At 36.3% G+C, this 27,856-nt stretch overlaps 1 protein-coding gene across 1 annotated transcript in view; it reads left to right on the top strand.

Annotated features, from left to right (window-relative positions):
* The first annotated feature begins 2,926 nt into the window (after nt 1-2,926).
* Nucleotides 2,927-27,856, top strand: part of ADGRL2 (adhesion G protein-coupled receptor L2) — a 398,831-nt gene continuing 373,901 nt past the window's right edge. Inside the window, exons 1-2 of the mRNA XM_068141119.1 lie at nt 2,927-3,080; nt 15,910-15,984. The gene's annotated coding sequence lies outside the window, so the exon portion shown is untranslated. The remainder of the gene's footprint in view (nt 3,081-15,909; nt 15,985-27,856) is intronic.

The raw sequence follows: 27,856 nt of genomic DNA on the forward strand, positions 1-27,856 counted from the left end.
AAAAAAATGAAATTAAAGAAAAAATAAAAGAAAGAAAGAAAGTTTCTTCTCTGATCCTAGCAGAATCCTTTTTCCTTTTTCCACCCACATCCCACATCCTCCTTCTTGGGAAATGACCTCGCATCCTGTTCTGTGGAATTAATCTAGTGACAATTTAGTTGTTTAACACAAGCTCCCCATTCATGTAGATATTATTTTTAACCTTGGCCCATTTTTTCCTTCTGTTCTTTCCTCTTCACAAACATCTCTGTCATTCTCACTCATCTTATGATCCAGGTCCCCTACAATTTTTTTCTGGAATTAACTTTTTCACTTTCTACATTCAGATTTTTTTTTTCTTTTGTACTTTTTCAGTCTCTGAGGCGGCAAGCAGATTCTTCAGCTTTCCTCTCTTTCCCAGACCATTCCACTTACTCTTGTTGTTGCAAGCTTCCCTGACTCACTGGTCTCTCCTGAATTATATTTATACAACCTCTCATTCAACAAGTTCCTGTAAGTCCCTAGCTGCCTATTCAGTTTGTTTCTTCTTGCATTGTTTCCTCAAATTCACAGTTTCATTCAACATTGTCTCCAGGCACATTTCTAGTAAGGTCTTCTCTTCATGAATTTTACCAGATGACACTTCAGGCACACATATCTTTCCAGAGAATAAGACATAACCCACAGCTTCTGCATTCAGTTCACACTGTTCCTGCAATTTTTCTTGTACCCTCCATGTCTGTCTTGAATCCTTACATAGTAATTTCCTCTTACCTGTGCCTTGAAGGTGAAAATCCATGTTATTTCTGGACATTTCTTTCTTTTTCTGGGCTTCTCTGATGTAAGTGGCATACAGGTTAGTGGGACTAAGTAGTTATGCTGTTATCAGCTCAGAATACTGCAGGACAGAGGGCTGTGTATTGAAGGTTACAGAGTAATAGGAGCAAACTTGGTTCACAGTCCATCTCTTTCAAAACCAATTATCAAACAGGATGATGCTTTCCACAGCTATCATATACAAGTTTCATGTTGAGACAGCTTCTGAGTACTGTCTAAGAATTCATCTGCTTTTACTTGGTGAGTGGTCACTGGAAAAAGAACAAACGAGAATATAAGTAAAACTTGGCATCTGACATACATGTAAGACATGAACAAAGAACAAGGTTGAGAAGTTCTGGAGAGTGCACAGGGAAGGATGAAATTTCAGTCAGGTTAAACATTATCTGGGTAACTATTCAGATACAGAGAGTATAGCTGAAGGATCCTCCCCTTCTCTGAATAAACTAATCAAACTCCCAAACCATGCCCAGCGAACCATGAGCGTTTCTCAGAGGAAGCACTATGGGGCTCAGGCAGACACCAATATCTAGGTCACATACAATTTATTAGACAATTCAAATATATTCTCCACTACTTTGTCCAATATCTGCCACAAATTTTACTGTAAATGTAATTATTTCCAAGAAGCAATTTCTTATGACTAGATTAAGTGGAGCACTTGCTATATATTTCATTCAGATAGAAGCATCACTCTGGAATCTGTGTTACAAGTAAAGATTGGAATCCTACAATAAGAACTAGAGCTTTACCCCAGAAATGTGGATCAGGGACTGGAACATAACAGACATGTGTTGGACTCAGCTTGATCTGCAAATGGCCTGGAGACAGAACTTAGTGCTGACTGTCCTTGTAGACAGTTTTATTCTATTGATCTCCAAAAAAGTAGTATTTTACAGTAAGACATACTTCTTACAGGATAAAGTTAAACTGTTTTAACTACAGGACCTTTTGTCCCACCAAATGTCACTAAATAATAATTGTCAAAGAATGGTAACTGCATCCATTCCTGTTTTTAATCAGTAATGAAAGGACATGCAACCGACCATTCTACTCTTTTTTCATGACTTTCGTAATAATTTCTGTGTGGAATGAATAATGTAGAGGTTCACAATCTATGCTATCATGTCGAAATAACTTATTTGAAGTACTCTAAACAAAAGAAACAAAGTTTAGTTCAAGTTCCTCTTGGATTGGATGCAGGTTCAAGAGGGTTGAACATACTCTCATATTTCTCTAATCAGCTTAAGTACTGCATTTAAATCAAATCAGGAATGTGCAACAGGTAATGTTTGTGGTATTTATGGTAATAAGGGAGAAATTCTGAAGTGGTTGAATGCAAATTTTTTGTCTCTCTTTTGTCTTGATAGATTTTAGAACACATTGAAAACACTGGCTGAAGCACACACCATTATCTTGTTAGTGATCATCCTGCACAGAAATGCTTTGAATTCTGCCTTCTTTAACTATTTTAAGGACACCTGAACATTCACAACCAATAAATCTGTTAAGCCACCCTTGGAGATATCCCATCTCCATTTGTACAAGTTACTCTGTTCAAAATATTTCCATATTTAAAATCATTTTCTGGGTTTTACCAGATTTATAATTGTTCGAGGCTTGCAACAGAAAACCCCAGCTGCATGACAGACTGAGTTATTAAGTGTTTATAGAAATCTGATCAAATGAACCATCAGAAGCTGAGGGGAGCAGCGGGGCGGGGGGGGAAGAATGGTGAAATCTGTCTTAAACTCCAACGTAATAACAGCTTTCCTCATTTTACAACTGTGACATGAAGAGGGAGCTGTAGCTCTTCCGAGACACAGCTCTGCCCGAACCAGCCTATCCAGCCGAGCACCCCGGCTCCTCTCTCCGTCCTCGCTACCCTCTGTTCCTCTCTCTCCTTCCCTCACTCACTTACTCTTCCTTTTTTTTTTTTAAAAAAAAAAAAAATCTTTTTTCGTTTTCCTTTTTTTTTTTTTTTTTTTTAATCCCTGTGCCCCTGTGCCAGTTAATTTAAATGTATCTGTTCAAGTGGAGATAATCCATGCAAATCAGAGGCACTGGCTCCCAGTGCTTGATTCACAAAGAGAACTCAGCTTCAGGAGGTCACTCGTTCACAGCTGCTCCTCCCATTATATTTTTTTTCCCTTATTGCAGAACTGCTGCATGTATAGAGTGACTGAAAGGACTCAATTTACTGCAACTGCTGCTTGGGTTTACTTTCTTTAAAGGGGGACTTACCTTCTATCAGTCTTGCTAAGGTAGGAAGTTGATTCTTCTAAAGACGTGTAATGCCTCCAGTGTTTGCTCATTATCAGATCCCAGTATAATGATGCATATTGTCCGAATTAGGTCCTAATATAACTGTGCCAGGTGCCTGGTGATTTTGTTACTTTTGTGTAAAGGTGCAACTGTTGAAACGGCTATTTTACTGTTTATTTACCCAGTGCTGCGTACTCCCCTGTCCCCGGTCCCCTTTCCCCCTTCCTCACCCCCTTTCCTTTTGCTTTTCATAATGGCAGGTAAGATCTTAGCACAGCAGCTTTCTAATTTGCAAAATCTAATCTTCAGTCAAGTTTGTATTTTCTTTTAAAAATATTTTCTGCCTTTGTAAGTTAATGCAGTGCTCTGTACCCCCACAGGAACCATCAAGAGAGCTTTCTGGTCTGAAACATTATTAAAACGCTATCTTTGGAGCACAACAAACTGTTGAAAGGTTTTAAACAAAAACAGAAAGGTCACCTTTTACTCTGCAGTGCTGTAAATAAGAAAACTCCAGGCCTCTCTGAAAATGGGCCTGTCATAATTTTAGACCACAAGATAAACAAATAGTTAAAAGGATTGCCACCAGAAGTGGTGAAATGGAACCCTCGCAGATCTCTGTTAATATCTATTGTTTAGAAAGGTTGGAGAGGCAGTGCTTGCTCTACAAACAAAGTGCAACTCAGAGACAACTATTTGGATATGATTCTTAAAAAAACTCCTTAAGAAAAGGAAAGTCAGGTACTACTTCCATAGTTACATTCTAACTTTGACCACCCCTCACATGAAATACTGAGCTAACACGTCTGACAGCACACAATGGTTTTATGAAAGCAGACAGTAAACCTTACACTTACTTATGTGCATTTCTTTGAATTTGTTGGCAGAATTTTAGGGATGCAAACTATAAAAATAACTATAAAACCAACTTTGGATGCATTACATTACAAATAATGAATTTTAAAAGTAATATGTTGGAAGAAAATTAGAATTATTCTGACTTACACTTGCCCCACAGTAAAGTTCTTGTTTGTTGTCATGCACAGCTAGAGTTAAGAAACAATGATTAGATCTGAAGCCACCCTGGTTTTGTACAGACTTACTAACACACCCAAGTTGATCAAATAACATTTCTGTGAAGCTTTAGACAGAGTTTAAAGTGAAAATTTAGTTGATCAGTCAGGAAAAAGAGAGATCAGTTCATCAGTCAGGAAAGAGTCTAAGATACTCCAAACACAGCCTTTCTAGTATCTTCAATACTAGAGGTACACATTTTCCATTTTATCTTTCTGGATTAGAAATTTTTGGCTAGCATGCTTCGGGAAAGATGACTTGCTCACTATATTAAGTATTTCAGTGCCTAAATTGTTCATCTTTTCTCTTTGATAAACAATCTGCTTTTCAGAAAAAAAAAAATGCATTTTGAGTTCAGAGTACAGTACAGACGTAGAGACCCATGTCATTTTTAGCATAGAGAAGACATCTACACAAGTATTGCTGTGTAGAGAGCAATCTTCCTTTCTCTGGCATTTCTTAGGTTACTGTACATAGATTTTAGCAGATAAATGTTTTTTGCTGCATGGCATTTTGGAGATCCTATTGGTATGCAGGTTACTTTTCAAGGATGGCAACTGAAAAAAGAAATATGTTTTATCGCAGTGTGCAATAAAAGCCCTTCACAATGATGTAAGTGGAGCCTGACCTTTCATTCTTATCCTGTAATTAGAATTTTTATTAACTCTTTCAAGTGCATAGATTTTTGCATGAATTAATGTTACTTTGGGAGACAGAGCATGTATTTTTGATCTATGAGTTCTAAAAGTAAAATTTTAGACTAATTTTTAGAGAGAAAAAAAAAAAGAAAGATTCTTCTGAGCAACTTGTTACACAAGAAAAGAGATTTGGTACAGGCATCCTTCCTCCTCCTCCAAAAAAAAAAAAAAAAGAAGGTGGGGGAAGGCATTTCTAAATAGAGACTTCTATGGTTTTTTGAAAGAGGAATGAATGGACTTCAGAGAACAGAGCTGAAATTAAGGAAAGACATTAAGGATCATTTGACTGAGTCCCTGATCAGGATAAAGTTGGGAAGTAAAGGTGATCCCCGTGGAGTTTAGCAATATACAGAGGTGGCATTAGATGACTCACCACTAGACATATGAAAAAGGGAGAAAAATGCTTTTCCATGGAAGATATTTTTGTAAGTGTATTAAAATATTGTTGTAGGAGACAGTTATTTCTTGCTTCCTTTCTACCTTTTTACTGATTGACCAGCGTTTCACAGGGACAAAATTGTTCCTCAGTGAGTCAGCAGCAGAGTTTTGTATAGTACTGAATTTGTAAGTACTGAATTTGCTTGTAGGTTCACCAGGTTTACCTGACATAACTCAGTTTAATTCCTTGATACACTGAAAAAAATGAGAAGGAATCAGGTGTTTAAGTTGTTGAGGCTTCTGAAGGTATTTTTGACAAACTGTCAAAGGAGTGAATCTGTGTTTTATTTCAGCGTACTTTATACTATACATTTTTCTAAACAAGATTGTCTGTGTCCTCCTATGGTCAGTTCCTTTTATCTATTGGTGCAGTCTGCTCCTCTGCCTTTGCAAAGTTGCCATGGCTATAGTAACTCAGTCAAATGTCTCCTCAAGATAAGTTACCTAATACTACACTGTAGTGTGCCTTGCAGCAGAATCTATAAGATGGAGTAAACTTTGTAGCTGTATATAATGCAGAACTCTTAGTCCCATCAGGCTCTTTTTAGCTGGTTTTGCAGAAGACATTTAAAAAGACAAAATATCATCTTAAAAGGATACTATAGAGATTGCTAATAAATTCCATCCAACTTCTTAACAGTCTTAGTTGTTTTCTGCTCTAAGAAGGTACATTTTCTGAACTATGCCTTAAAATATTCTAAAGAAGGAAGATAATTTGAGAATCTTAAAATGTAAGGTACAGAGCTTTTGAGAAAATATACAAGTATAAATGGGAAATCTGATTGTCATCAAAGTCCTTGGACTAATTTGTCATTAATACTTTCTATAATTGCATAGAAAGAATGTGTTCCCCACAGCTTCTCATCAAATTGCATACACACTTGTAATAGGAGTCTCCTTTTTCATCATGGTTTTGTGCTGTAAAGTAGATTAATAAAAAGGTACATCGCAAAGTACAGACCTTGCAGTTCTTTTGCAGATAATGCATGCTATACCTCTAGGGGTTAAAAGCTGATTCAGATCTGTAACTTGCCTACTGACAGCCTTTGAAGTTGATCCTTATTTATTTATTTATTTTGATCTAAAGGTTTAGATTGACATCCTTTTATATGTTTGGAATTCTTCAGCAGATGTAAAATGCTTGGTAATGACTGAAATTAACCGGCGGCTCTATATAGCCATCTTCCCCAGGAGCTACACTGAAGCTTTAGTAACAGTTGAGTACTTTATGTAAAAGAAAAAAAATTTAAATTCTCCTGAGAACATTTCATTTTTCTGTCTGAAAGTACTCCATTTATAATTTCTAGATGTGTTTTATGTTAAGCTGGACCCTTTTGCTTCCCTCTATCCACAATATCTGTTCTGAGGAGTCTACATGAAAATTTTCACAGATGAAATGTACTGAAAGAGGGTCAGATAAAAAGAAAATAAATGCAGTGGAAATTAATCTTTAAATGGCAAGCCTCTGAAACATTGAACTTGCTTATCTGACATTTTGTTGGCGAGTGTTATCTCTTGATGAGAAATGAGCAAGACCAGTCCACACTGGAAAAGTAATTGTTGCTTTACTTCTGTCTGTTTATTTGGGATAACTTGAACTGTCTCCCGCTTTTTTTATTTCTCTCAGTGTGAAAAGATTAACTATTAGAAATGCAGCCAGTAGGCATCTGACTCAAAAACAATGCTCATTTGACCTCTGGACACAAAGTATCTAACCCAAACAAAAATCTAAGCAACCTCAAATATCACTGAGTGGTAGAAATACACAGAATGTGGGTCACTAGAAATTCAACACTTAGAAATCAAAATAAAATAAACCACCAAAATCACTTGGTTAAATTAGCATTTATTACTTCATTCTACACCAGAGTGTCTCATGCTGAAGTTTTGTCCAGTGTGCTTGACATAATAAAAAATTGTGGCAAAATGCTTCATTAATTTTAACAATTGCAACTGAAATGTTAGGAGGAGGGATAAAGGGAAAAAGAAGGGCAAAAGATACATAAATACCAAACCAATACATACTTACTTCTCAAATGTTGGGTTTTATATGAGACAATGAGTACATAAGAATTAAGACGTATTTAAAGTCTGTGTGATGCTGCCACTGCTTTATATAAAGGTTAAATTTGTCATGTAAGGGACTTCGTATCTCCCACTGTTCTAATTCTACCAGTTCAGTTGCAGAGGAGGTGGTTTAACCTTAGGGAGAATGTTACATGAAAGTGAATGGATAAAAATCCCTCAGTAGCTAGCCACTTTTTCTTACTTCTCTTCCTACCAAGTTATGAAAGAAGAACGTAAAAGAGACAAAACACATCCATGTGAGACAAAAGTCTGAAAGAGGGATGCAGGTTCTGTCTCTGGAGAAATAAAGCTACTCAGAACAGGCATTGGAGCCAGGACTTCAATATCTGACTCACCCCTACGGTATAGTCTATGAGTTGGAAACTACCCTCTAAGGAAGAGTATGAAATACTTGTTAAAGTCAAGTGACACTCCCCATGCAATTTCTGATACCAGATCTTTGCACTATCTGCCTTAAATGAATTCCTAGAAGAGTAATACTATGGTGTTAATTGACAACCTAAATACTTTTTTAAAAAAAAGACATTTCAGAATTTGCTTTGGTGAACCTGAGGACATATAATTCCCATCATTTTTGCAATGGAGGCAGAATGCTTTACGTGGAGCATATAGGGGAGGTACATTCAGTTTTTCTCACTACAACTTCATCGTCCATGTTGATCAGTGAACAAGCAGCTCAGAAGGGGGGAATCCACAGGGACCCCAAGTGTAAGCAACCCTTGTACCACATTTCCTACACCTGCATCAAACTTTTCCAATGTTCCAGTAGCTTCTGCACTTCCTGTGCAGTGATTTGAGTTACCTGTTGTCTTCTTTTTTAGGGGATGGAGGAAGGTGCAACAAAGAGATGCCTGAAAGTTAAAGGAATATAAATATTGAGCTTGCCAGAATATTATGCAAGCAATAAATGGCAAGATCAGAAGTGTTTCACAATTACGTATTATGTCGGTAGTTTTCATGTGGAGCAGTCAGGACACAGACACAGGACTATGGAGGTAATAGGAGGGACAGCCAAGGAAAGGCTGCTTAAAAGTACAAGATGTAGTTTTCAGCCAGAACATTTGGGTTTAACTTATTTAGATATTATGTTAATAGATTGTGAAAAACTAAATACAGCATAGTATTTCTGGGGATCTTCCCTGTCTTGTTTGGCATGTGCCTTTTCTCTGATGTTCCAGTCTCTCCCACAGACTTCCCTCTATCGCCTAAAAAAATCTACCAAAAGTGTATCATAAAACCTGTTTAATTTCCTATAGAAGATTATACTAAGTGTGCTTTTAATGTAATGATGTCAGTGGTGGATGATAACATGTATTAGGTAGTGCAAACTGCTGATGATCTGTCAGGATAAATCTGTTTATTTCAGAAATAGCAGTCTGACAACCCCCTGTTGTTAATCATGAAAGTACATGCTAATGCCAGTTACTGTTTGGTAGCAGTCCCTCAGAGAAATGCGTTTGCTAGATGTTTGCTTTAAAACTGAATTTGGTCTTTAGACCAAATTTTGCAATTTTTTTGTATATGTATTTTGTTTTGGTTTGGTTTTAAAAGAGAGGCTAGAGCAAAACTGCTGATCTACAATTTAGGTTCACAGCAATTCAGAGGAAGGAATGACTTGTGAAAAGAGAGAGTGGATTATAGGATTACACAGCGGTTCAGACTGTGCCCCATGGCAGGGTTCATCTTTAGTAATTTCAATGCAGACCCATTAGTGGTGAACAGAAAAAAAGCAAAAGGAAATTTAGGGAGTTCTTTTTCCCTAGGAGTCATTCTGCTTCTATTTGTTTATTTATTTTTCAGTATTTACAGCAGTTCCTAATTATATATCCTGAACTATAAAGACCATATCCAGACGATGCTCATACCATTCCTCTTTAATGAGGTAAATGGCAAAGAAGACGACACAGCTTTTATAATGTTGTGAATGTGATCCAGCTTTTGTGTTGTAGAAAATGAATGTGATGTATTTTGAGTGAAACATAAGTGGAATACTGTGGTACAGTTTGTAAAATTTTAGATAAAGAGGTATTTTGTCTGACTTTATTGCATTTTGACCATTTCATGAATGCCATGAAATGCTGAATAGCATAATAAAAAATGATATTTATATTGACATTTCAGGATTCTAAGTATAAGCTGAGCAAATCTAAACAGACTTCACTATCTCTGCAGCTGTTTCTCCAAATCCATGTGAGTTCTGGCTAATTCACTTTTTCTCCCTGCATACCCTCAATTGGCCCTAATATAAACATCTCTCTCTAAAGCAATTTCCCCCCGGAAAATTATGCACATCTTCATCTTAATTCAGAATTTACATGTGTACTTTGCATATTTTTGCATCAGTATGTGTGTTTTAAATTAGATAAAGGTCACTGTCATTCATAATCAAGAAGAAGGTGTATAAAAGGTCAGGATTCAATAAAAAACCCTGATTAGATGTAGAGGTTTGTTCATATGATTCAGTATATCATTGGATAAGTGGAAATCATGAGTCAACAAATTAACCTTGATATAATAGGTTACTTGCTTCATTAGGATCAGAAATGAGACTCACTTTTTTTTCTTTCCAATGTACTCTTTGTTTGTCTCCATAATAAGAAGAAATACTGTGGTGTTGATAGTTACACAACTGACTATTTTTATAATTTAATTTGGCCTAAAATGCAACACAAATGACAATTCTTGTGTTAAAGGAAGTGAGTCACCAAATACATTTGCTATGAATATAAATATCGGTGAAATTAAAATTATCCACTGTAAAAATAGGTAAGTTAGTTAAAATAATGGCCTATATGTTTCATATAGGCTTTATCTTAAGCATACTTAAGAACCAGTGATGAATGAGGCTTTTAAGGTCTAGTGCCAGGAGGAGATCTGGATGCATGAACTATGTGCAAGGATAAATTTGCACTCCACATAGTAGTTCTTCCACAAACTTTCCACATGTTCATGGGTAAACCACCTAGACTGACTATGCCTTTACATCCATCTGCAAAAAAAGGAAGAATAGTTACAGTGCTTATATTGTAGGAATGTTTCTGTTTCTGCAGGCATGGATTTACTAGTAGGGCTAAGGAGATTTTAGGATTTCCGCCACTACCCTGTTCATTACACCATATTCCCAGTCAGTTATTGCAGTCAAAGTGGCAGTATTGTGGATCTCTGCACTTGAAAATATCTAAAAAGTCTTTATCAATATTCTACAGAATAAACAAGAAATATCCAAAGTGAAAGGAGTCCATATTTACAACATAATCTGGCCTAGGAAAGACAGTATCATTTATATAAAGTAATAATGTCGTATTCTCAACATCAGACGGTACAAACTTGGTGCAGTTTTTATGACTCCAACCTAAACTTTTCCAAACTGATTTTTTGGTGGGTGTTCTTTTTGTTGGGTTTTTGGTTGGTTGGTTGGGTTGGGTTGGGTTTTTTGGGGTGTTTTTTTCAGTTTGGGGGTTGGTTTTGGGGTGGGGATTTTTTTGGGTGGAAAGTGTTGCAACTATTTCGACCTGTACCATAACAGAAAAATCTATTACAAAAGCAACATTACAATTAAAATAGTTATACATATCAATGTTTCAGACTTTGTGTATTTCTTTAATCTTTCTTCATGTCTGTGTAGAACAAATATCAAGTTACTACTTGTTCTTTTTTTTTTTTTCTCCTTGGCAGCATTCTGTACCTATTAAACCCTAAGTATGAAAGAAAATTAGACTTGCCTGTTACCACTATAAACTTTCACCCAAAAGTTTTCAAATAACATGTAGGTAATCTCTCTTCTATAAACATCAAGACTTGTGGTTGCTCATAATTACAGCTGCAAGCATCCCAATTTAAACTGACTCTTTTCTGATGTTCATATACCTCATTCTTTCCCAAATATAATGGAAAGAAAAGACACCAAACTATGGCAAACTTTCCTCATTTACAATATTGTTTGGATTTTATGCATTTTTCATACAGTTATAGCATTAGTGTATTATTTCATTTTTTTAAGATCAGTTGAGTATGAGCAGGACTTTCAGATTAGGCCTTAGCAGGTGAGATTGTAGTATCTGTTCCTGATAATTAAAAGGATCAAACAACCGTTTTGGTTATGACCAGGTTTAGCTTACTGTAACTCCCAGCTTCTGGTTCTCTTGTGTTTCATAGGTTTAGAGCCCCAAGTGGTTTGATTAGTGCCCAACCTTACAATGCCCCGTTGTAGGCAAACTCCTGATATATTCTGGGTTTGGAGGTACTAATCTACAGAACAACATGGAGTACATGAAGTGTGTACCTCCATAGAAGTCTACATAAATTAGGAATGCACTTTGGAAGCAAATCTCCTGGTACTACCATTGCAGAAAGCCACTAGCTTCATTAAGCAGAACTAGCTCTCAATAAAGCCATTCTGTCTGCCTTGAATCACCTTCATTTCCCTTATTAGAACTTCTAGGAGGATCTGTTCCATGATCTTCCCAGGCACAGAAGTGAGGCTCATAGCTTGGTAGTTTCTGAGGTGCCCTTTTCAATGTGTTTTTTTTAAATAGGTATAATGTTTTCCCTCTTACAGTCACCAAGGACTTCCCCTGACTGCCATGACTTTTAAAATATCATGGAGAGTGACTTGGCAACTACATCACAGGTTGGACTTGATGATTATTGAGGACTCTTCCAACCTTATTGATTCCATGATTCTCTGATCAGCCAATTCTCTCAGGACTCTGGGATACATCCCATCAGGTCCCATAGACTTGCATATGTTCAGGTTCCTCAAGTGGTCATGAACCTTGTCTTCACTTACAGTGGTCCCTGTCTTGTGGCCACTCAGGAGGTGTGAGGTAAGAGTCTGCCAGGGAAGACAGGTAGAAAAGTTGTTGAGAATCTCAGCCTTCTCATCTGATGTTACTAGCTCTTCATTCTTGCTCATCATGGGGGGTATATTTTCTTTAACTTTCCTTTTCTAGTTGACATACCTGGAGACATCCTACATAATTACTTCCTCATTCTTGCTGCAGACATAACATAAAAGGGAGCTTTAGTCAACTCATCAAAGCTAGGAAGTATATCAATCAAGGAACACCCTTCCTGTACTATGGCCATCTCCTGTTACTGTCAACTGATTAGGAAGATGCTCCTCATAGTCTCTCTTCTCTCCATAACATCTACAGAGTAACAACCAGAATTGAGTCCTAAGAATATGAAAAAAACAATTCCCCATGCTCCACTGAAGCTGAGGAAGTGACATAAAGACACTGCACAGGACTGGTGCATAACTTGGAAGAGTGTAAAGAAAGATAAAAAATAGGAATTTTGAAGGCAATAACACATCTATTCCAGGCAGTTTTGTGAGGGCTTTCTCCATAACAAGGTAGGAGGTAACATTCAAGTGGACAAGAATAAGAGTTAATGTAAAATGAGGAGACTTCTTCAGAGTCCTCTCCTTGAAATAGTGTTGTATCACCCATATTTGCAATTAGGCTTTTCTGGAAGGAAGGGACATTTCTCTTTTCTTGCAGTATCTCATACAAATCTTTGGTCTATGACATCATGCATTAGTCCCTGCCCACACCAACTTGATTTAGCTGCATAGATAATATCATTTTGTAAGTGATTCATTTAGCCCATCACATTTGTGCTGGGATCTCTGTGAGACTTGTAAACCAAGAATCCCATAGACTAACACTGGTTTGTATGATACCTTTGGAAAAGTCACCTAGGTCAATTTTTTCCAAACTTGAAGTTGTGAATTTAAGTTTCATGTTTAAGCATCTAAATTAGTGGTCTGATTTTAATGTGTGCTGACACTCACACTTTCAATCAACTTCAAAGGAGTTGTGAGTGCTCAGAAGTCTAAACCTATGAAAATCAAGCCAGTTAGTCAAACTTGAAAGGTTTCTCCTATACTATTATTGTTATTTGCATTACTTAGTAGCTTGAAACCCCAGTTATAGTACTAAAGAGCTAAGCACTGTATTTTATATATATATATATTTTTCCCCTCCTTTATGTGTAACCTGGCATAAAAGGATGCTGTGATAATTGTTTCATTAATATTTGTATATAGCTTTGAAAAGTAAATGTTTTATAAACACAGAATATAATTATTCATGGAAAAAAAATGCTATTCCTATTATTTGTTCCTTTTTGAAGTTTCTTGAATTTCTAACCTGTTGTTAGGACGCAGAACTTATACTGCATTCAGAATACATCCTATATTAATACAGAGGCCAGATCCATAATTTGAACAGCAAACAGAAATTAAATTTGTATACCATGTTTTATTTGAACAGAAATCCACATTTAACAACTCTGACGTAACTGTCAGAGAAATTGTGTGTTTATGAACTACAAAGCTTTCCTTAGAAAGTTTTGTCTTATCCATACCTCTTTATTTTAATTACACCGATCCCTTATTAGCAAACAGTAGATTCTTTGTAACTGGGACCTACGTAAAGCTTGCTCTTCTCCCTGTGGATTCAATAACTAAGCTGCTTGAAACAGCTTTGAAGAAACCATCTTCTTTCACATAATGCAGTTCCAGTAGTGCTGATAAATTCTACAAAATGGTGTCAATTTAACTTTGTTTTCTTTGGAAACAAAACCAAAGGGGAAACTGGTAACATACTGGTGTTTTCAGAACAAATTTCTCTATAGAAACTATTTTAGTTTGAATGTTTTCAATACCACAATTTTATGCAACAGAAAATTAAAATTAAACATTTTGTTAAAATATTTTGCTTTTCAAAAAAAATGGTTTTAGCTCACAAATAATTAAGAAATAGTTCAAAGATAATTTTTAGTTTATTACTTTCAAAATGTTGAAGTGTTCTGTGAATCAGTTTTCAGACTCTAAAAAGCTAATGAAGTCAGTAGCTTCCCATTGACTTCAAGAACATAACACAACCACTGTGTCTGAGGAAATGCAATCATGATCTGCTTGCATTTTTGTGTGCCTAAATGCAATATGCATATGTATAATCCATCAGATCCTTTATCTTAGATTAAAACAATGTGTAAACATTTCTCAAGAAAAGGAAAACTGTTTGTTGTTTTTAGATATATATATCTTCATGCTATTACTCTTTGGTGGTGGTATGGCCCATGGCTATGACACTTTGGCATAAGCACTTCCTGCAGCTATCAGATCAGGAGTGCAGTTTTAATGTATGTAAAACTGCAGGTTGGTTTGTGGTTGGTTTGGTTTGTTTGCTTTTTTTAATAAGACAGGTGGTTTAAAATCAGGCACTAACTGACTAATAAATTTATCCATGCAGACTTTCACCCAAGCAACAGGAGTAAGTGCTCTGTCTGCTTGATAAATATCCAGGCTAAACAACAAATGTTGTTATTTGTCAAATAGTAACTGTTTTAATGAGCAATTCTTTATGATCTTTAACAGCTATAAATTGATCTTCCGAACTCAGATGTCACAGCATAGTCCCAGTATTTCTAAGAATCCAGCTTGAAGGAAACTACAGTACAAAAGAAGGAAATGATTTAATTTACTCCAGGGACAGAGTATATTAGGCATAGTAATGAGGATTTTAGGAACAAGCAGCAAGTTAAAGATATTATATTCCTTCAAAGCAGATAATATAGTAATTAATCTAGACAATCATTGTGTGTCATCCAATACTTAGGATTTTAATATAAGTAATCATCATGACTTCTATTTAGACTTTCAGACCTTTACATCTTGAACCATTAAAAATAATGATATATGTTTTTAATCTGTTTGGTGTAAACTGATTGATTTCTTGCTTGTAAACTGCACACTCTTCAGATAGATCAATTTCTAAATTTACCACATCTAATTATTTTCTTCTTTGAAAGGTATAGATCATTTGGGGCTCCTTTTTCTTTGCTGACAGTTTCTTGACAGCTAGCACAAATAAAAAAAATAAGTCCCATAGAAGAAATAAGTTTTATTTTATAAAAGGTTTAGCATAAGTATTTATATCCTTTGAGTACAAAGGGTTGTGCATGCTTCCTTTATCTTGTAGTCTCAGGTGGCAGCATTAGCAAACCAACATTTTCTGCATTTCATACATAATGTTCCGTGTGATTATAAACCTCAACCTGGATAGCTGAATGAAGTTTGCCCCAAAATGGAAAGAAAGACATACTCCTGAGAAAAAGGACTAAGGCCTATACTTTTTTGAGATCTGGGAAAGTTGCTTCTTCGGTAACTGCATAGAGAGATCAAACGTGGTAATAAAGGCCCACAATTCTAGCAGGTTTCCCTAGAATAGTACTTCAGAAATGTGAGTTGTGAAGGAAAGGCAATCTGTTCCAGATACTGATTAAATTTCAGTCATCTATCCAAAGCAGTCCCTAGTTGCTTGTAAAATGCTCCATGTAATTACAGTAACTACAGTTTTAAAACCAATTTACATATTAGCCTTTATCTTGAGTCTCTCTTTGTGGGTGCATTTCTTTAGAATCAATATTCTTAAAATATACATTAAAAAGCTATCTGAATTTATAGCCATGTAGATTTTTAAAATTCCATCTCTAATATTTTCCTCATGGATTCCTCTAGGCTTTTGGAAGAGCTTAACTGTAATCAAATATCACACTCTGGATGTTTAAGTAACATTGTTCGGTGGCCCTAATGGTAAGTCACAACTGTATTTAAAATTGTTGAGAAGTTAGGAGCTGTTGGAAAATCAAGCCAGGATATATTAAAACGCTGCCAGGATAAAATAATATCAAAGGCTAAACTTTGTTCTTTTCTAGTTACACAGGTGCAAATGTCAAACTTGGCAAATCCTTTCAAAATTTTGTGTCCCCTAATCTTTCAAATCTTCTCCTTGCTGGGCATGGAAGATTTCGCTAATGCATGAGAAACATATGTAGTTACAGGATGAATGCTGGCCAAATAAAAGGGTACTGGATCATTGCTGTGATATTCCAATTTTAAACTAATGTAAGTGTGAATTTTGGAAGGCAACTAAATTGACTATTTCATTAAAGTTGTACTGGCTTAAAACAGAAGAAATGCAGGGAGTGATTAAAACTCCTCACAGTCAGTAAAACTGTTCCCACCAGAGTTGTGCAGTGCAGCTGCAGGTAGTTTAAAACATTTCTTGTTGTTGTTTTATTCTTTGTTAAAGGTGCATTTTGTAACTGCCAAGTACAGTAAAGTTCCTTGCTTATTCTGCTTCTTACTGTTACCAAAGCTATTATCCTAACTGGGGCTATTAACATGAATCACATTTATATTTATGTAGGAAAACTAGGGTCACTAGAGATAATCCAAAAAGTTGTTCCACAATGGATTATCTAGAAAACTGCTTTCCAGAACTGTCACATAGCAGAAAAAGGGCAAGGCCCTTGTAACTCTCGTGATTGATCCTCTGTCAAGTCATGATTGCTGCCACCAGCAGGTTTCATTCCTTCAGCAAAGCAGTAGGAGCTGCTGCATTTTATGGTAAACAGTAAGGCTTCCAGTATCCTATTCCTTTCCTTATCTCTTTCCATACCTCATTCTCTCCCAAGAGATAAATTTGCAGTTAACAAAAGATAATATGTGCAAGATCTTTATTTAGTACATATTACTATATCTTAAAATTAGTGCCCCTTCTATGCTGCCATTACGTTTATTGTTCATAGCTATTATATCTGGCCAAGAAATGAGTTCTGCACACACTGGTGGTCATGTATATGACACCAAATGCTGTATTTGGGCCTGAGGAGTTTTCATAATTGGGCTTACAGGCCCTGAAATCCCAAGACTTAATTTCCTTGAGCTGTGAGAGTATGGAATGGTTCATCTGTTAAAGCTTTAAAGATAGGCTTTAGTGTCTTATTGGACAAAATTGTGTGTTTAAGATCTTCATAAAATAACAGAAAGACTTTAACTTAATTTTGGATTTAAATGCTTGTATATGGTTCCAGCCAAATACTCTGAAGGGTCTTGTACCACCAAACACTATTAGTTTGTTAGGCTGTGGTCAAGGATGTACAAAGCATTGTCTTGATCTATCCAGACCACTCTGTGTTTTTCTTATCCCCTGTTGTCTTTCAAAGTGTTATGTGGTTAGACTTAGATATTTCCATGTACTTTTCTACAGAATGTCAGAGATTATGTTGACTTTCCTAGTGAATTCTCACACTTGTAATTTATTTACATTCATTAATTTATTGTAATTAAATACCTACCTTTTCTCAAAGGTATTTGCCGACAATGATATCTGTCAGTAAATCAGGTAGATTTCTTGCTTTCATATCCACATATTAAGGTGCATGTAAGATTTGAATTAAACATTCACTTATTGTTTTTAAAGTTAACAGTTTTTTCAAATGGTTGTCAGTTAACCACAGTCTTTTTTGCTAAAGACTCTCCAATGAATGCCAGTGTATGCAAAATTCTCTCTAGTAGCCTCACTGGGCTAGATTTTGGCTTGCCTTGCATAAAAAGTAGAGCTCTGTCTGCTTTGACTTAGAGTTTAAAGAAAAGCAATGGAAATTCCTGAGCAAACACTGAAAAATTACTCTTCCCACAGTAGTCTGTCATCTTCCTATGTCAGATGTTACCAACCTCCCGTCTCTGCTTGTGGAGGAGTTTGTGTACACATTCTTTTGCATTGCAGGCAAATAGAGCTGGGAAAGCCTAATGAAATGTTGAAGGTGAGTATGAGCTAACCTAGCACATTCTGTCTGAAAGGGATTGAAAAGCATTCAGATGACCTCCTTTCTCTGTCAGAGCTCTGGGGTAGTCATATCTTCCTGTGGTAGAAAACAGCACCAACCAATTCAGCAAGATCTTGAAAAAGACTTTTGTCTGTTTCCTGAAAAGCAAGTTCATAGGTCACTTTACCTTTTCTCCAGCCTTTTACAGAAGGACTTACATCAACTGTAAATGAGGAGCTGACTTTTAAGGGAGGCTAAGCGACTTGTAATGAACTACAAGTAGGCAACACAGAGGTTTTTTTGAAGTTGTGGCCATAGTCTCTATCGGTCATTTCAATTACTGAATGTCTAGGAGTTAAATATCCAGGCCAAATTTAGCAGTCTGCAACAGCAGTAGTAAAATGCTGTCTCTGGAAAATTCTCTCATCTATAGGTGGTTGTTCATTTAAAAAAAGAAAATTAAAAAAATACTGTCCAGGTGGTTGAGACCACTATAATCCTTAGCGAAGAAACTTCAGGGGGTGAAAGGTAACACCTGTATTTTGAGTCCCACTTTTTAACCCATCTTTCTCCTTATAAATATCATGCAGAAAGTTGAAGAACCTAAAATTTCCACATAAATATTCAAAAATTATCTCTTGCTCTCCATACTTATGAATGCAGCTGATGCCTCCATTATTTCATACATTAGTGAGGCAACTGATTCATCTCTGCTACTCTTTTGTCCTCTAATATAATGTTTGAATCAGGAATTGTTAAAGTTCTCATTAGGTTTGTTGTGGGGTTTCATAATGAATTCTTTTTTTGCAAGCTGAAGAGTCTTTTGATTTTTGCTTGCATATTCATAGAAGAACTATGTCATAAACAAAGTCTATATCTGGCACCACTCTTGTTAAGCCATGCTAAGACTGTGTTGTATCTTTCTACACTTTACCTCATAAAGAAAGCAATGTCAATGCCAAGCAAGGAAGGTGAAGAAGGTTGCTATTTAAAGAATAATTTTCTGTCCCATGCAGCAACTTTGGAGGCACATCATAAACAAAAAGAATGTATAGTGTTTTTCTTCCACAGTACAAAATTCTGACTTGGTCTATCCCAACATAAAGGACAATACACTTCTCTGCAGGATTGTTCAGTACAATCCATCTGCTCAGCAGGAAAGCATCTCTCCCTGTATTTACATATAGAGAGATAAGTAAAAAACACACATATTTTCCAAGACTTTTTTTAACCCACACTCTCCCTTTAACACAAATGCCCACATGAATCAATGAGATTTACACTGTCAACATCAGAAGTAAAGCATATATTGATAGATAATGTGCATGAATGCACTGGTCAAGTAACAGATACAAGCTTAACTGATATGTTTCATTCAGTGGCAAGTAGATATGCTTAGAGCAGCAAAAAATTCTGTATCTCCTAATGATGTGGAACTGAATTCTTTATCTCCCCTGCTGCAAACTTGCTTTTAAGGCAGAACTGGAGATATCACAACTAAATAGGTATTTTGTAAACTGTACTTAACTTAGCTACCTTTAAGAAAAGTTCCACACCACATATTGCATAATCATTGCTGGAGATTTTATCTAGCTTGGCTGAAGGAACAACTTAATGCTGAATTCTTCTTGCCAATCAGTACAACAGAATTTTGGCCTTTTTCTACTCTTAGCTAACAGGCTAGTATTACAAGCAGAATTTTGACATCCAGTTACTGTTTTCTTTTATACTGCAGACCTGCTTAGGGTGCAAAAGTGTCAACAATAATACATAAAATCACTGTCATGCGAAATAATTGATTACCTGATCAGATTGCCACGCTATTTCTTTAATATTTTTCTCCAAGAATAATGATCATATTTATAGAAATATAATAATTCTCCATGCTAAAGGAAAATCCTATTTGACATTAACAAAAGGTCAGGTGTCATACTGTAAACCACAATGAGTATTGCTTTTAAATATTATTGAATTAAGAGGTACATATATTTGACAAAGTATAGAATTGCAATAACTGCAATAGTAGCAGTGCCCTTTTATATGCCGTGGATTTATTGACATTTTCTAACTGTAAAGATGCAAAACAATTTGGACATAATAGGCACCATAAAAATGTCTCGTTTTTAGAACATGTCTATTTCCAACAAGTCCTTCTGATTTTGCATGCACACGTTTAGACACTCAGATATCTGTTTGTGCATCCCACTGTGATCGTGGTTCATTTGGACAAATACATGTTCACTTTTTGAAGGCTTAAAAAAATAGTGCTACTGCCCCTGGAAGCTGATCCAAGACTTTTCCATGGAGTGAGTTAAAATGTGTGTAAGGGCAGCATCATAGTCTCTCCATGGTGTTTGCCTACACCACAGATCTGTCATGTTTCACTGTGATTGACTGGCTTTAACTGAAGTCTCAGGCCTTCTAAGGGTCAGAATCGTTGTTGGAATTATGCCAGAGCTTGTCTGGGTGAAACACCAGTATTTCTAGAACTGCCAGTGGGTTTCTAGCTGCAAAGGCAGCTTAACTAAAGAGGAATTTCAGCATTGATAGATTTGAGTAATAATCTTTTGCACATGTAATACCTTTTATGTGTACTTGCAGTTAATAATAATAAAAAAGCCATAGAGAAGGAGGCTCCTTCTGTTTCACAAAGCTGCCCCACACTGCTATAAAACTCTTATAGGAAGGACATGGACTTGATGGAGAGGATCCAGAGGAGGGCCATGAAAATAATCAGGGGGTTGAAACACCTTTGCTACGAGGACAGGCTGAGGGAGCTGGGGGTGTTTTGGCCTGGAGAAGAGAAGGCTCTGGGGGAGACCTAATAGCAGCCTTCCAGTACCTGAAAGGGCCCTACAGGAAGGATGGGGAGAGACTGTTTACAAAGGCCTGTAGTGACAGGACAAGGAGCAATGGCTTCAAACTAGAGAAGGGCAGATTTAGATTAGTTATCAGGAAGATGTTCTTCATTGTGAAGGTGGTGGAGCACTGAAACAGGTTGCCCAGGGAGGGGGTTGAGGCCCCTACCCTGGAGATATTCAAGGTGAGGCTCAATGAGGCCCTGGGCAACCTGATCTAGTTGGAGATGTCCCTGCTGATTGTGGGGAGGGACCTTTGGAGGTCCCTTCTGGCCTGGACTATTCTCTGATTCTATGAGTCTTACAAGAATAAACAATTTATTAACCAAATGAGTTAACTTCCACTTTAAAGAGATATTGAGCATTCAAATTCGTCTATATTTTCAAACAACTTTATCTGGCAATATCAGATGAGCCTCTTATAACAGAAGAGGATGTGAGGTGTTTATTGTTTGTTATTACTGTGGTAGGTTGGTGTGTTTTTTTTAATTTGCAGTGTATCTTTCGGTATTTAGTGACACAGCCTGGCCAAAAAATCCTCGATTGGTCAGTTCCCTGTTCAGTGTTTAAACAGAGATATTTTCACCTGAAAATTTGTCCTTGAAATAGTTTCCTATATTCAGAATGTGGATTCAAAGAAAGGCAGCTATCTAACAGCTTTTCATCATCCACTTGTCATCAGAAAAAGTGCCATTCAGGTTACCCTTAACTCCTCCTTCTTTTGTTCATCCTTTCTGGACTTTTTAAACTTCTGGATTGCTAATTCTACTAACTATTCTATTTAAGCTTCTGGATTGCTAATTCTACTAACTATTCTGTGTCTATTCTGGCTATTCTCTGTCCTTTTTCCTTCAAACTCCTGTCAGCTATTATAGTCAGGAGGTGAAGAATTGATTATAAAAAAACAGGTAAAATTGAAACATGTGGTAATTTTCTGTAAAATTAGTTTTTTAAAAACAAACAAAACCCAAAGACAAAACCTGCATGTATTGTATCATCCTGTATGTTGGTTGCATATAGTACCTCAGGTTTTGATGTGAAAATCGCATGATGGATATGTAGAAGGCTTGTTTTCACTGAACAGCAGCACAAATACAGTCACATGTAACTCAAAGTCAGCACTCAATTTTCAAACATGGGTGCCTTAACAACTTTGCCAAATCTTGCATTCAGTGTATTAAATCAGCACTTAGGCAAATAAAGCAGCCATTTGAGTGACAATTTCAACATACTAATGAGGTATTCAAATGTCAGTAACTGGAAAACACATTGGCCTTTTGAATTTAAGCCAAAATTTGGTTTAGGTTACACTAAGTAGGTTTTCAACTTTCTAAAAGGATCAAAATAATTTCTGAGTTTCCCTTAATCTTTGTGGTAGAGGGGCAGATGGGATCAGATTTCTTTGTGAAGTCTTCACTGTTTTCTTACCTTCCATTGTTTTTTGGTGTGAAACTTTCCTTTGTCAAGGGTGGTGGGACTCTGAAATAGGCTTCCCAGGAAGGTAGTGGATGCCTTCTTCCTGGGGGTGGTCAAGACTGTGTTGGATGAGGCCTTGAGCAGCTGAGTCTAGTTGAGAGGTGTCCCTGCCCATGGAGAGGAAGTTGGAATAGATGGTCCTTTCCAATCTAAGCCATTCTATGATTCTGTGATTTTATTAATAATTTTTTGTATTTGCGTCCATAAGCACATCAAAAAGTATCCCTATGCAGACATTCTCAATTTCACTCTAGTTCTCATGACAATATGACTTGTTCCTTTCACAGGTGATTACTTGACTTCTGCTGCCACAAAACTCTATTGCTATGGCTGTATTCCTTTTCTGCCCTCTGTCCATTTCCAAACAAGTTTAGCTAAACGTAAAGGGATCCATATCGGATATTAATTTTGGCAGACACCCAGACCAGATTTTGCTCTATCTAAACAGTTTTGTTCATACAGATATCAAGACTAAATTTCATTGGTATTCTTTCTTTTTTTATATGTACTCATCCATTTCCTAAAAAATGTTAAGACATTGAAAATTATTACAGATCATATTGGTCACAGAGATGAAAGGTCTCTCTTATGTTTTACTTTTCTTGTAAAACTATGAAATGTATGTTTAACTATGACTGACTTTCAAGAACTAAAGTATGCCCAATGACATTCTTCTTATTAATTAATAACTAGTTAACTAATAATACTAGTGTGCTACCTGCAAGTTCTTGTTCTTACTCGAATCCTATTGTACTGAACTCTTTCTAAACAGGTTAGGAAAATTCTATTGTTATATGTAAGTGCAAGGCAATATAAATAGTATAAAACAGAAGAAGATGAGACAAAATTCAGCAACATAATAAGCAGTATTCTTTGCAAACCATAAACCTTACCATTTATAGGGTCAACAGAGCAAAGAGGTTTTAAGGGGGAATTTGAAGTGGAATGATGATGTGCTATTTTGCAGACAAATTAGCTCAGATATCATTGGGCATGCTCTCTTCCTATTCTGATAATGTTAGCTATTTTAGCTTATTTGCTAGCTCCTTGAAATTGCTAGGTATCCATTTACTGGATTAATTAATTAAACATATTTAAATTATGCAGTAGTCATGGCTTTGGAAAGTTAGGGTAAATAGCATAGGCTTTATTAATATTTTCCCTCTCTTGCAGTTTTCCTATGCCAAGTCTCTAATTTTCATTAATTTTACTTTTTGGGGTTTTGTGGGTTATTTTTGTTCTTTTAAATATTTGTTAATTTTTAAATATTACTGGTTGTTTCACCACTGTCTGAGAAAGGAGCAGGTGTCTTTTCTCCAAAGTGACACCACAGCTGATCTGTGGAGCAACTGAGAACAGAATTGTCTCTAGGGATGGAATGCACCCAGTTTTTACCCATGACAAGCTGTTAGGGTTGGAGTTTTAATAAATTACAGGGAATCTTTCTTATCCACCACTTTTATATTTTCAGAGCATTGTTCTGGCCTTATACAGGAGACAGGGAAATGTAAATGTCACTTCAGTTTAAATGGGCTTGTTATACCACAGCATCTTGAGTTTTTTTCCCTACCAGCCAGTGCTTTTCACTGTCATATCCTGTAAGCACTTTCCTTGCACCTGACTTAAGAGACTAATCTTCCATTAAAACATGTTCAAACTGAGTAAATGCAGAAATTGCAGCCACTTCACTCAAATGAAATTAATCAAAACCTTGTAAAAATAAATAAATCAGGGTAGCTTTGGTGAAGACATTTTGCTGTTTGGTCTGTAGCTAAAGTCCTGTTACCTCACCATTTTCCATCTGGAGAGCAGGCTTTGCCCTTAGGGCATGGACCTGTTTTGACAACAGTGTGAAGAAAATGCTTCTAAACATAGGTCTTCAGCTGTGGTAGAAGTGCCCTACAGACCTCACTGTTCTGGGAGCATAGTCTACCTTTAGTAGTGCACTCCTCAAAGATTGGCCATATTCTCATTTTCTTCTCCAGGATTGTGGCTATTTATTTAAGTGGAACCATAAATATGGCTAACAGCATGGATAATGTTTACTTCTGACTTCCTGCTTTGGTTCAATGTTACTCTACAGGGTAGAGGATGGTGATGTCGCTGACTGTTTCATGGAGGAGAAGCTGCCTCTACCAGACAACTAAGAATTACAGGCTGACAGGGCAAAGGAGGAGGGAAAATATATTCTGACATGGTAAATCACTGGGCTAAATTCTGTGTGCCTGAACTGCACTAAGAACAGAAGGCCCATGGGGCAGCCTTCATCTTTGTAATGTACAGAGCTGAGCACATTCATAATTCTCAAAAAATGACTATATTAAAAGAACAAAAGTCCACAAGCACACCACCACCAAACCTCTTCTACTCTTTCCCGAACTCCAACCCTCACAATCCTTGAAAAACTCTTGGAAACTGCTGCACGGCAGATAATTTATTATACAAGGTCACACTTTTCTACAACCAAACCCATCTCTACTAATGAAACTAGTATAAAAATTAAGGATAAGCAATGAACCATTTAATTTGGAGAGAACCATAAATAGATGTTATCATGCTAGTTGCAATGAATGTTCAACTGCTTCTAACTCCAGGCATTTTGTAACTTTCTAAGTTGAATCTGTGGATGGTTTCTGTTGACATTTGATTCCAGTAAATGATTTATAACCAAAAGAGTCACTTTGCCATACTGATGATGGTCTCTCCTTTTGTTCTTGTTTGTTTCATAACATCATATTTCATAAGCTGGCTTTTGCTGTGTTTCAATAGGAAATTGGAAATCCCTTTGTCTTATGAACATATCTCTCCCAAAACTACTCCCTGAAGTTGTCCCTGTAAGAAATGGAAGACAGCAGTGTTGTTGCTGAGAGACATATCATACATTGGAATGTTCTGGCCAGGGAGGTGATGGAGTCACCATCACTGGAGGTGTTTAAGAAGAGACTGCATGAGGCACTTAGTGCCATGGGTTAGTTGATTAGATCGTGTTGGGTGATGGGTTGGACTTGATGATCTCGAAGGTCTTTTCCAACCTGGTTAATTCTATTCTATGCTGTTCTAGTCAATTTTAAATCAAGACAAAAGAGAGCTGGATTGGTACCAGATGTTTTTCTGGAGGTCCAAATGTAACTAGATACTTCAGAAAAAGTTGTTGTGGGACAGTGATTTAGAATAGCGTACAGCAAAATCAGGCATAATTAAATGCACAAACTCCCTTTCCCTTTCTAAAGCATTAGGGCCCAAGCACTCTGATCCCAAGTACCTTGACATATAAGATCTGGTATTTTTTGGAAAGTTTCCTTTCATAATGTTAACAAAAGACAGTTAATGCTAACACGTTTCTGAGACAAGATTATATGGAGCACTTTTGCAGCTGGTTGTGATTTGAATTACGAATTTGCACAAATGAGTAAAAATGGTAAGAACTCCTTTACACTGCTTCACAAGTTTCAAGTCATTCACATTCTGGAAAAGAAACCTATTAGTATGGCAGAATGTCAGTTTTCTGCTTCTTGTGTTTTTATCTTTCCAGGCATCTCAGTTAATATTTGATACAGACCAGCACAAAAATTATACTCCATCAAGGACAAGAAAGTCGAGAAGTTCAACATACTGCTAAATCACAAGACCTGCTGAGGGTCAAGGGGGATGGGTTATATACCATTTTTTTGCTAATGGATGGGGTTTAAGACAAATTCTAGCCTATAGAGAATACAATAATATGAATCAACATGCTGTTAGTAAGAGAAAACATTACATATATGCAACACTGGAAGTTCTTAAAACCCTCAGGAAAATGCATTACTAACATTGCTGAAGTATTACTAGAGGATTGGGTTGTTTTTTTTTTTAACAAAATTAAATCTTTCTTTGAAATATCCAACTATATATAGAATATAGAAACCATAAATAATTTAACTTGCACATTACACTGAAGATATCTGGATAGTTGTTAACAGTTTAACAATATATTTTTTCTGAAAATATTCATAACCATTTTCTGAAATATCACCTACAATTTAAAAATCTGACTCTTTAGATATTGTTCCTGAAGCAGCAAGATCCACAGCATTTCAACACAATGAGCCATAGTAATTTGTGATGAAACTCCACTGATTTTTGTATAGCTAACCCTGATGTAAATTAAACATGACATTTTATTGTTCTGGTCATCTTGTACAGCAGCCTTTTTTCATTTATAAAGCAATATGGTTTAATATATTCTTCTTGCCCTCAGTCCTTCTTTTGAATTACTTAGTAACAGTTGTAAATAAGCAAAGCTCATATGATACTCCTGTTACTTACTTATTAGCCTCACATTCCATGACAGATTGTACAGCATATTTGGAGATATGCACTTCAGGGGACCTCCATCTGATACATACATACAAGTCATGTTAATATTAATGAGAAATTTAGATAGCATATCACAATTAAACACCTTGTGTGTAATGCAAATAAATAAAAATCTTTTACACTTTTCTCCAAAAAGAATTGGGCAGAAATATTCATTCTCATGCCTGGATATGAGAGAAATGTGAAGGTCACAAGATACGCAGTGAGAAAAATCACAGATTCTTTCCAATTCACTCAGTTTTGAAGGCCTGTAAATCACAAATGTCCCACTGTAGCCACTTTGAGAGACTACAAGGATACAAAAGACTTGTGCTGATACTTTCTTCAAGGATAAATGCAAAGCTGCTTCTCAGCCAGGTGATCCATTCAGGTAATACTGTTCTTTTTCTACACTGTACTGTACAGCCTTTCTCATGCTCCTTCTTCCAGCCCATAGTTCACTTTTATGCTCCCTTGAAATCCTGGTCTTCAGCTCGGAGCTCTCAAAGTCTGTTTGGCTGAGGAATATTCTCACTTCCTGCTGTTCAATATCCTGAGCAGGGCCCTAATTTACTGCTCGAGTTAACTTCATCCAGGCCATTAGGCTCTTGTAAATCCCATCACAGGCACTTTATGGGATTCTTAGTTTTATTTTATTCTGAAAATCCCAGTGCCCAAGGTTATCAGATACAGGGAGCTTCAGTCCTCAGTAAAAACACAAAGCCTAACAGTTAAAAACACAAGAAATAAATAAGAATCTAAATTATAGTTATTGAAGGGGCATTAATCTCATTATTTCTAAGACAAGACCTTGATTTTGCTAGAAGCATAAATCACAATTATTAAACACTTAGCTATTCTGTACCACTCTTCTAGGAAAAAATATTATTTCAAGAAAACTAATCTTAGGATATTTTGTCTTAATACATTATTCCTTGTATTTCAAAGAAAAATGGCAGCGTTCCTCATGCTATTAATGTCTATCATTTTCTATTTGGTCAAATCTAATATCTTAAGCTAAATACTGTTGAAGCCAACTGTGCAACTCATAAATTCTGTCTACCTAACCACATGTAATGTTTTGTAATACCTAAAAACTGTTATGGAGGTTTAGCTGACAACTGTAAGGATGGCATTCATCACTCAGAAAATACACAGAATGACAGGACTGTTTAAAATTATCTC

Source organism: Melanerpes formicivorus, unplaced genomic scaffold, assembly GCF_026170545.1.
Source record: "Melanerpes formicivorus ecotype bairdi unplaced genomic scaffold, bMelFor1.0.p_v2 SCAF_7, whole genome shotgun sequence".
NCBI classification, from domain to species: Eukaryota; Metazoa; Chordata; class Aves; order Piciformes; family Picidae; genus Melanerpes; species Melanerpes formicivorus.